Source organism: Tyto alba, unplaced genomic scaffold (genome assembly GCF_018691265.1).
Source record: "Tyto alba isolate M040663 unplaced genomic scaffold, T.alba_DEE_v4.0 Super-Scaffold_19, whole genome shotgun sequence".
NCBI lineage: Eukaryota > Metazoa > Chordata > Aves > Strigiformes > Tytonidae > Tyto > Tyto alba.
The window spans coordinates 1011786-1022551 of record NW_024881281.1 but is presented as its reverse complement, the minus strand read 5'-3'; the positions used below and the strand labels follow the sequence as shown (position 1 = coordinate 1022551).

General features: G+C 42.6%; 1 protein-coding gene across 4 annotated transcripts in view; it reads left to right on the top strand.

Annotated features, from left to right (window-relative positions):
• Positions 1 to 329: 329 nt before the first annotated feature.
• PAFAH1B1 (platelet activating factor acetylhydrolase 1b regulatory subunit 1) overlaps positions 330 to 10766 on the top strand; it is a 36923-nt gene continuing 26486 nt past the window's right edge. The window contains exon 1 of one of the 4 annotated variants that reach the window (XM_033004750.2): positions 330 to 535. The gene's annotated coding sequence lies outside the window, so the exon portion shown is untranslated. Of the gene's footprint in view, positions 536 to 682; positions 791 to 1349; positions 1370 to 10766 lie in introns of those variants that run through there. The other 3 variants (XM_042791455.1, XM_033004751.2, XM_033004752.2) reach the window with 3 other exon arrangements.

Genomic DNA, 10766 nt, shown 5'->3' with positions numbered 1-10766 from the left:
CCGGAGAGTGAGGAGGGGACGCTTACAAGGAGCTACAACGCCCGGTGCCTGAGGGGGGGACCGAGGAGGGACATTGAAGAGGGACACTGAGGGGGGGACACCGGGGGGGGACACCGGGGGGGTCCCGGGGCAGGTGTCGGCCCGTTCCCGCAGGCCGCACCGGGGCGCGCGCGCGAGGCACGCCGGGAGGCGGGCGGCGCGGGGCACGCCGGGACGTGCGCCCGCCACGCCTCAGCGTGGCCCCCCCCCCCCCCTTCCCCTCCCCTGATCCCAAGATGGCGGGCGGCCGCTGTCCCCGCCCCCGCGGCGCACATGCGCAGTGGCGCGGCGGGCCGCGCCGCTCCCTCCCTCCCTCCCGGCGGCCGGGGCGCCACTGACAGAGCGCGGAGCGGCGCGGTGCGAGCGGCGGCAGCCTCCGGGACACCCCCCCCCCCCCCCCGGGACCCCCCCTGCTCCGCGCCCCGCCCCGCCGCACCGGTGAATGGGAGAGGCGGGCGGCGCCGGCCCCACGGAGCGGAGCGCAGCGGCGGCTCGGGTAAGGCCGGGACCGCGCCTCCCCTCCCCGCCTCCCCCCGGCCGCCGTCGCCCCCCGCGGGAGGCCGGCCCGGCTGGCGGCGGGGCCCGGCGGGCCGTGCGGCCGGCGCGGCTCTCCCTCCCCTCCTCTACTGCCTTCCCTCTCCCCCCTCCTCGCCTCGCCTGCTCCCCGCCCTCCGCTCCCTCGCCGGCCCCCCCCCCCCCCCCCTCCCTCCTTCTCTCCAGCTCGCTCTCAAAATGGCGGCCGCGCCCGTTGGTGAGGAGGGAGCCGGGGAGGAGGCGGGGGAGGCAGGGCGGCGGGGCGGGAGGCGAGGCGGGGGACGGTCCCCGCGTCCCGGCGGGGTGGGGTGGGGTGGGGTGGGGGCCGCCGGTTCCCTCCCCTCTCTGCCGGACCTTCCCGGGCTCCCGCGCCGTCCCCGCCGCCGGTGACTTAGCAGGAAAACGGCGCGGGGGAGGAGTGGGCCAGACAAGGGAGCGGGGTGGGGTGAGGGGGAGAGGAGCCCCCGCGGTGGGCTCCGGCCTGCCGCCCCCCCCCACCCGCCCCGTTAGGCCGCTTCATTTCTTCTGGTGACTTAGCAAGATACCGGGGAGCAGGCGATGGGCCAGGCGCGAATAATCGTAAAAAAATAGTCGGGGGCCAGGAGGTCAGCGTATGCGTGCCGGAGGGGACACCGAGCATCCCTTCCCCGGGTTCCTCCTGGAGGGTTTCCCCCTCCTCTCCTCTCCCCCGTCCTCTCCGAGGGCAAGGCAGGCGTTTGTCAGGAGGTGGCCCAGATCTCCGGAGTCGGCCGCCGCACAGAAAACAAGACAAGAATTGATAATACAGGGGAAAGGAGTAGGTGTTATTTTAAGAATTTGTTTCACATCCACCCTGTTTTCCTGCAGTGATCTAGCAGGGAAAGCATTGATAGGAGGTGGCTCAGACCTTCAGAACCAGCTGCAGTGAAAACGGGGGAGGGAAGTCTAATCTCTCCTTCTTGGGGTCATATCGCTGCTGGGTTGTCTACAGTCACGCAGACTTTCCTTGAAAACCTGTTAATAGCAATCGAGTTTGCTAAAATGCTCTATTTATTGCTCCTCGAGTTTTTGTTTCGTCAGGAGGGGTTATACGCAGGCAGGGCTTCAGATGGAAGTTGGGGGGTGGGAGTGGTGCCTCCCTTAAAAAGTTGAGGGTTTACTCAGTTCTGTGGGTGTGAGGTTTTATTTATTTTTTTGTCGTTTAAGGTGGATGCAATTAGACTCGACCTTTAATGCCAATAATAATGTAACACCTTCCCTTTTTTTTTTTGCTGTAGTATCACTGGTAAAATTTCCTTGCTGATAGTGCTGCAGCAGAGGGCTTGGTTGTTGCAGGTCAAGTCAATTCATAATGAATTACCTAACCAGGGGATGGTGGAAGGTTAATCTAAGCTATATTAAAAATCTTTAATAAACATTTTAATATAAATAAATGTTTGGGCATATTGACCTGGCTGAACTATGTATATATGTGGAGATTCTTTTAAGTGTATATTCCTATGACAGTATTGTTTATAGTGTTAGGAGATGTGGCTTAAAGAACCTGCATTCAATGATGATAATTTTGTCAATGATTGTGCAGCATTCGGCTGGTTTTCGGAAGAGGGAGGGTCTGCTATCACAATGTTACTTGCCCTTAGAGTAATTTTGTTAAATAGGAAAATTATGTTGGGGATCTAAACAAAGAAAATATTTTTAAACAGAAAGATCTGTTGTAAATTTCTAGCTTGTTCTCAGGGATCTCATTTTTGTGTGTTTCTTTTGGTATTACCATGTTTATGGATGCTGTGTGCAGCCATTGAGCAGAGAAGAGACTGGGTGGAGTAAGGAGGCAAAGCTGCGAAATGGCTAGATTACCCTTTCATAGCTTTTTTTTCCCTTTTGCTGGGGTGGAGGAATACTAATTGCTGTAACAATGAAGTCTCTTCTTTAGGGAAGAATCTAATGGTGCAGGAACCTTCTGAAATGAAACAAATCTCGCATTCTGTTTTGAGGCTTATTTTTCTGCAGGGTGGATCTTGATTTTGCTGCCAGTGAGAAGTGACCAGTCACTGTTGCAAAGCCAGAATTTTTTTGTCTGATAGCCATTTCAATTTATTGACTTCGATATTCACTTGTTGAATTTATTTTATTTACTCTTTAGATAATAATTATAATTTTTGTGCGAGTATTTTACACACAAGACTGAAATACAGAGAACCCCCTGTATTGTTGCTTAGTGCTTTTATTTGTTCATGTAACTTCTTGGTTAGACTGGGTTATGGGTGGACATCCAAGAAAAGGCAATCCCTGCTTTCTCCGGTGACCACAGTAGAGTTGCTCCTATTAGTATATGGGCTTAATTGTGTTACCCTTCTTCATGTGCTGTGTTCATATAAAATAACATCTCAAGATTTTGGAAGCCCTTTTGAATAACATGGCTCTGTAAGAGTGTTACTCTGCCACTTGGGTACTGCTGCATCACAGGGGTAATACTGATGCTTAGACTTAAAGTTGTGTAGGAAAGGCATTAGAACAAAGGATTTGGGGAATACAAAAGGGATCAGATGAGGCATCTAGATGGGCTGCTTGTAGAAGTGCTCTCCTGTTCCAGATGTGGCTCATGGCATTCCCACCTTAATTCAGTGTTGTTCAGAGCAAGTACAACACTGAACACAAATGATTCTGAAGCAGGTTGAGATTTTGCTTTTTCTTGGGTCTGTGTCAGTTCTGGAGTCCAGTTTTTGATGGTAGATGGCTATGGATGAGACTGTGTTTGGTTTTAATTTGCTCAAAATTAAATTAAAGGGTAGTGGCTTTTTTTATAAGATGCAGAGTAGATGTTACAGGATTCAGTGGATGTGTTCACTAACTACCTGGGTCTAAAAATGTATCAAGGCTAAGAGCAATGAAGAATCCAATAAGATGCTTGCCTCCTTATAACTTTGGTTGATTTTTGACCTTGAAGTGATGGCAGTTACTTTATGTACAGGAGTAAGTTGTTATATTTTGTTCTACCAAAGAACAAGGCATTAATACTTGCCTTTATGACTTCCACCCAAGGTTTGTCTCGTGTGTGTTGCTGACTCTTCTGCCCATACTGTTTCCTACACTCCACCCCGCCTGATGTGCTCAGTTTGTATGCTTTGTCTGCTCTCAACTTTTTTGTCTATCCAACTTGCTATCGATGGGACAGCTATTGAATTAACATCTGTTGGCTGTCATGCCAGTTACACTCTAACCTAGTCTCTGTTGTCAAGATCTCTATAACCAACTTCCATCAGTGCTAATTATGTGTTTGTACCCACTTGTAAAATGTTCTGGGCAAAACCAGTAGCTGGAAAACCCCTGCCCTTCTATAGCTCAGAAATATACTGGGTATGTTTGTTACAGAGTGTGTTTACAACCCTCTGTAGCTGCTCCTGGTGTTCCTGAACTAGAGTGGTTGAAACTAGTGTAATATGAAGGGGAGCAGCTTTTGAATAGTTTTGTTTTGGTCAGCTTTCTCCTACTTTTGTGAACTTGAGGCCCATTTTCTAAACTAAAGGCAAAGGCTGTGGGAGGGCTGCTGAAATACTTGTCAGCCTGAAAATAAGAACTCCTTAGGCCTAAATTTAGGAAAATGAGAGAACAAATAAAAATCAATGATTAGTATTAATAAATAATAATTTCAGATTTCATATAAGGTGTGGGGGAGTTTCCAGCCTATGACATGTAATTTGTGATGGCAATTGAAGATAATTTCCCAAGTATCAGAGCCACATGTGTTAATCAGAATGGTTCTGTGTTTTTTCTGTGAGATTTATTATACCGAAGTAGTAAGTTACGTACTGTCTATATGTGCAATCTGTTAATGAAGTTACAACTGTTTGCTTTCTCATCTTTTTAAGAGCTTAAATATCATTGGCAGAACAACCTGTTTACTAAAAATGCATTCGGTTGATTAAGCCTTGCCTGGGTTGAATGGCTTTCTCAGGAGCTACTTTATTACCTGGCACAAGGGGAATGGGGTTCCTAATGTGGCTTTTGGGTGTTGTGAGCATAGGTGTTTATTAATGGGTGATGTTGCTTTGTCTTTTGATCTGCCTGGCAGAGTAGGTTACACCTCAATTTAAGTTTTAAAAAATAGGTATTTACACTAAGACATAATCCTGACCTGTTTAAAATTAGTTTGCAAATACATAAGGTTATTTCTGCAGAAGTCTTGCTGTAAATGCTTCCCAGCTTAGCAGGAATGCACACATGGTCAGGTTCGGCATGGAAGGCCTGTGCCATTACAGGAGATGCAGTGGTGTGATTTGGACTATAGCTGTGTTATGTCAGCTTCATTGTGGTACCCTTAGCTTAGGTTGAGGTAAATGCCTGTTTTTCTTGTGTTAGTTTTTTTAGAAAAATACTTTTCCTCATTCCTACCATGTTTTGAGACCTAATGATGAGTATTACATATTAGAAACATTTGAAAGAACCATGATTTTTATCTGATGAATAATTTAGTTCTAATTTTAATCTGGCGAATTTGCTAGGTACTGCAGGCTAGCCCCAGCAAATGTGTATCTCTAACATCATAATTGTTTAAAGAAGGGTCTTTTCTTCTTTATACTTATTGAAGCACGACTTGAATGAGGCAATGCATGTCTCATTCAGCATATTTAAAAGCTTATTCTTTTTCCTTTTTTTTTTTTTTTTAACCTTATGCTGTCTCTTTAGGGTACTAGGTAGGTGTGACTTAGGCTATCTTGCTCTTAGTTCACTGTCATGGAAACCACCTATCATATCTCTTCATGCTGGCATGTACTGTTAAGGAAATTTCAAATAAAAATGTTACTTACAAAAGAAGTGTATGCTGTGATCCATTTCATCAGTACTATAAACATACAGTCCTCTTCAAAGCAAATCATGTGTGCACAGCATTGTCATACTAAGCAGTATCAAGAGCACTGATGCATGCATAACTATATAAAAAAAATCAACATTATGAATTCAAAGCACTTGTTAGTTAATACATTTAGAAGTACTTTAGTTATTTGCTCCTTATTGGTGATGCTTCTGGGAGCACCCAGCAGTTTGATTTGACTGCTTATGGACTTTTGGATAAAGATTGTGATTAAATAAATGTAATAAATACATCTTTGTGGTTGTGATTCTGTTGATTCTGGAAGACTTACCTGATATTTTCAACCAGTAACTAGTTGGTACAGTCTTGAAAAGGTGTTTCCAGTTATGGGACAATCCGTCGTGGTTGAGGCTTGTAGGTGGTGCTGCACCAAATGTCTGTCCTGTAATTTTCTCAGATCCATTGTTAAATTAGGTCCCTGTTGAGTGAGTTAGTAGCTGGGCTTTTCTGAGGCAGCTCTTGTTCTCCAGCGCTCGTTGCCGAGTCAGCTGGCATACCTCCTCTGAGGCAGGGCTAAAGGTGACAGGTTTTGTGGCATGATGCCGTACTAGTTTACATCTGAGATAGTAGAGTGGCCTTTGTGATTGAGATTGTTTATACCTTCACTCTTGTATCAATATTAATTGTTCCTATTGTGCTCCACAAATCTTAAGTTCCTTTGGTTTAGACAAGTCTCTTCCCACCCCCTGCCCAGATTGCTCTGCATGTAGGTAGCTTAATGCTAAAGCAAAGGTGTTAAGTTTATCCTTCTTTAAGACTAGAGGAAAACCAGTTAGAAACATCTAGCCTGTTTACCTGTAGATAAATGACTTTCTTCCATAAAGAAACACTGTTGGGAGTTTGTCTTGTTCTCGATTCACCTGTTTTGGGGGGTGAAGAAAAAGTTGACTAAACAGTTTGGTTTATTTAAATGCTAGTGTCTTTACAATCTATTAAGAGGATGATGTCATTAATGTGAGTATGTGTGTGTATTTTGAAACAGATGGTGTCTGTTAAATCAGTAATGGTAGAATTTTTTGGTTCTTGCTCAGCTGGATTTGTAGGCAGCAAGTGCGAACTAGATTGGAGGAAGCTTAACAGAGGAGCTCTGACCCTAGTATCATCTGCAGCAGACAGTGAGGATGGGGTTAAAGTTCTAACATCATGCATACCATTTTTGTAATAACATCTTGTGAATTGCTAACACTATTCCAACAAACTTGGAATTTATCTTTTTCATGGTTTTGTCATACTGATATGTCTGGGATGAGTACTAATGATAGATAATTTCCAGTACCACAGCATATCACAATCACAAATTTATACATCAACAAAATGAGAACTGAGATGGTTGTGAATAATGTGATCTGCTGCCTAGTGTGTCTGGTCTCTCTTGGCCCTGTTTTGTGCTATCTGACATTTGCTTCCACATGGGAAGGTGTTTTGCATTTCAGCAGTTAAAAGAAGTAATTCTGTGTTCGTCTTCTGCTCTCTTGGCATAGATGAGGGACCTTCGTCCTGGGAGAGCAGTTGTCTCCAGCAGGAGAGTTACTGCATGTGCAAAATTGATGGGCGATGAAGGGATTCCTAGAAGGGATGCTGGTGAAGCTGGGAAGAGGAAGGCAGGTATTTCTTAGGGACTGGTTCTCACAACTTCAGATCTGTTTTAGAGGCAGTAGTGTAGTGGGTGAAGATAGATTATAAGAAAGGTGAGATTGCTATGAGAACCCTGATTTCATTACTTCTGGTACCGGTGTCATGAAAGATTGAACTCTGTTCCCTGTAACAGAATAAGATATGTGTTACAATTATGATGTCTGTTCTTTTAAAAAAAAAATATTTTGTTTTTCTGTTTACTTGTCAAGTGAAGCCGTTTCTGGTGAACAGGCTTTGAAAATGGCTAAAAGACTAACAGTTGTCTTATGATTTGAAGAGTGGAAGTTCTGTCTGAATTTGTGTTTGAATTTCTTTGTGTTTTTGACCTTCTCCTATTTCTAAAGCTCTAACAGAGGTGTTCCCTCAAGTGTCCTTCCAAATCTTTCTCATATATAAATTTAATCAGTTCAGTCATTTTTGTTAACATCACATTTCCAATATAACAGACAGTGTAATAATTGAAATATTCAAATTTGGATATAGTCCTGTGACCTCTCTTAGTTGTAAGTCTACTACTTAATTGTTCAAGCCAGAGAAGTATGGGGTGAGGAACTGAAAAGAACAGAGTTCAAATCCAGTGCATGACTGCTGACCAGCTGTAAGAAACTATTCTGAGTAAATGCACTCTTGATGGCTAAGAGAAAGTATGTTAAATACAGTATTCTAGAATTGCTATCACAAAATGTGTATGTATTGTTTGACCTAGCAAAAACAATTTTGAAATATACCTTGCTGGAATCATCCATGATGTGCATCGTGCGTTTCTCTGAACAAGTTTAGAGTACCAGCTTGTAATACTGTAGCCCACTGGAACACTAACCCTCCTCCTCCCTTCTCCCTTGGTCCCTTTCTACACGCCACCCCCCCACACCCCCCCGTTTCACTAACCTGTGTCCGACCAAATGCCATTCAGGTTTCCAGTGAAGTTCAGTGAGCTCTGACCTGGAACAAGTTTAAAGGCACTAAAATGGTAGGTAGTGACTGTGTGTCTGAGAGATTTTTCCTGGGTTAATTGTATCATGCTTCGATGAGAACTGCAAAACTGAAGTGATACAGGGAGCATAAATGTCTTTTAAAGACTTCTCTTCTCCCACACCCACCAAAAAAAAAAAAATTTTTCCAAGCAACTTTGGGCCAAATGTATCAAAAAGTCACATAGTGTTGATACCTGGGAAGGTAGCAAGACCAAAAATGGTTTTTGTTGTTTTACAAGTCCTGAAGGTAGGTAGTAACTGCCAGTGATCTGTTAAAAAGTGGTTGTAACTTGAAATAATACGGAAAAGTAGATGGGCATATAAGTTTATTTAAAAATGTACACCTTTATTTAGGACAGAAATGTGTTTATTTAGGAAACATGCAGCACAGAGTAGTTAACTTGCTCCTGTTTTATAGCATCTTGATGACATTTCCTAGCTTTATTTTTTAGATGTAATTACAGCCTGCATTCCAAGTCTTTGGAATGTAGGCACTATATCTGATCTGCTATAGATTACCTTCTAGTTCCCCATGGATTTATTGTTGAATTATTTTGAGAAGTAAACTGTAGTATCAGGTTTTTAGCAAAGTCAGTTAAATTAACCTGTAAAAGCAGGTGAAGTAGATGAGAAAACAGGCATAGGCTTTGATAAACCTTTAACTGAGCTAAAATGGAAAATATTTTTGGTAACTTACTACAAAATGTGAACTAACACTGCACAAAATGTTATATTATGTGTCATACTATATTGACAAACTTGGCAAAGCATTTGTGTTTAAGACCTACAGGCATTTAAGGCTTAATTGCAGAATAACTCGCTCACTAAACATGTGAATTAAAAATAACACTCAGAGTTGTAATTCAGATCAGATTTGCTTTTTATTTTGTTTTTCCAAAATAAGATAGTTGGTGGTGCTCACTTTTTAATAATCCTTCAGCTAGCTTTACTGATGGAGGCTGAAAAGTGGGAAAAAAGATTAGCCCAGCTCATAAATGAGTAGCTTGCTTGTATTCTTCGACTCATCCCTGCTGGCTTAGTAGGTGATGAATTCTGACATTTTCTAGGATAAGGTGTGTTTGCCACACTGCAAGAGGAACTGCTTGGCTGTTCTCTTGTGATTATACTGTGTATGTGCTTTTCTGTTGTAACTGGGGGTGAGATGAATGGGGGACGGGAAAGGAACTGGATGTTTTGTTATGCTTGTTACCATTTTTCTTTCCTATCAGCAGATGGAAACAGATTTCTAAGAAACCTTTTCAGGTCATAGTAGTTATGCCCAAGAAATATGGATATTACTTTACTTTTAATTAGATTTATATTTAAATGGCAGCTTCTATGTAATCTGTTTCTAGAGTGCATTCATTTGTGGGAAGAGTTGTCCTCTTCTGTGGCTTGAGTTTGATAAAGCAGCTTTTTGCTTACTGGGTTTAAAATAAAATCAGACCATTAAAAATTTGTCTAGATTAAAATGAAATGTTCTTATATACTTGCTAGAATTTAGCAGCATAATCTAGAGGTATAAGGGAACAATTCATTTAATCTAGTTCTTCCCTAAAGGACTGTAGCTCTAATTGCCTTCAAATACTCACAAATAACCACTTTAAGTCTTCTTGTTAATATGTTATGAAATAAGATACACTGTTAAAAAACTTCACAAGGATATAATGTGCCAGCCATGTAGCAAGAGACAATGCAACAAAAGTTTCTATTTTATTAATGCACAAATGGGTTGTCTCAACTTTGAAGAATTGTGGAACTTAATTCGGATTCTATCAATTCAATTAGTTTTTTGGTGGCTCTGGTCTCTGCTACCACTTCAAAGTGACTTGCCTTTTGCTGGGTTTGAAAAATTACCTGAAGAGAGGAGTCTAACTGAACTAGGATTTCAGATCCACTAGCAAACTCAGAAGAGAAAGCACAAGGAGTTTTCTTTCAGGTAAAACATCTTTTAAGAACAGTAGAATGAGTCAGAGAAACTGTTCGAAAGTTGGTAGCATGTAGCTGGACACTCAAGACTGTTCTGAGTTTTACACATTATTGGAATTATAAATTATTGCAAATTAAGATTTAAATTTGAAACTGAATGTGAGCAACCTAAACCTCTGTAATTGATTTCATAATGTGAACCCAGTTGTATCTTCCTTGTATTTGTAATGGCTTTGTGCCTTTTTAACACCCAAGCACTTAGTATTAGGCGTGCCTAACCTGACAGATTTTGTCTCCTTCAAAGAAACATTATTTGGAAAACAAATGCTCTTGTAGTTGAGTTGTTTAAGGTATTAGGATTCTGAAAAAAAAAAAAAAAAAAAAAAAAAAACCAAAAACAACCAAAAACCACCCAAAGCAAAAAAACACTCCATGTACTGTTCTTAAAGCACAGAAGTGCGCAGCTCTGATAAGCTTTTAGAATTGAACAGAGTTGGTCTGCTCTGTATCTGCTAATACGTTTACTCTGTAATTTATGCCATCTATCATCTAATTTTGGATATAATGAGCTACAGTTACATATTAAGTGTACATAGCTTGTGTTTTTGTGGGGAAGACTGTTGATGGACCCTAAGCAATGGTCATTAAAACTGCAGAAATTGAATTAATTTATCTTTAAGTTCCTGGAGGAGCTCTGAACATGTATTCCAAGATCTGCAATACCGGGTTGGTCGGCAGTGGTTGTTAGGTTGTCAGACAGTGGCAGCAGGGTGAACTTGGGGTGGTGCTGACGTATTTAACTG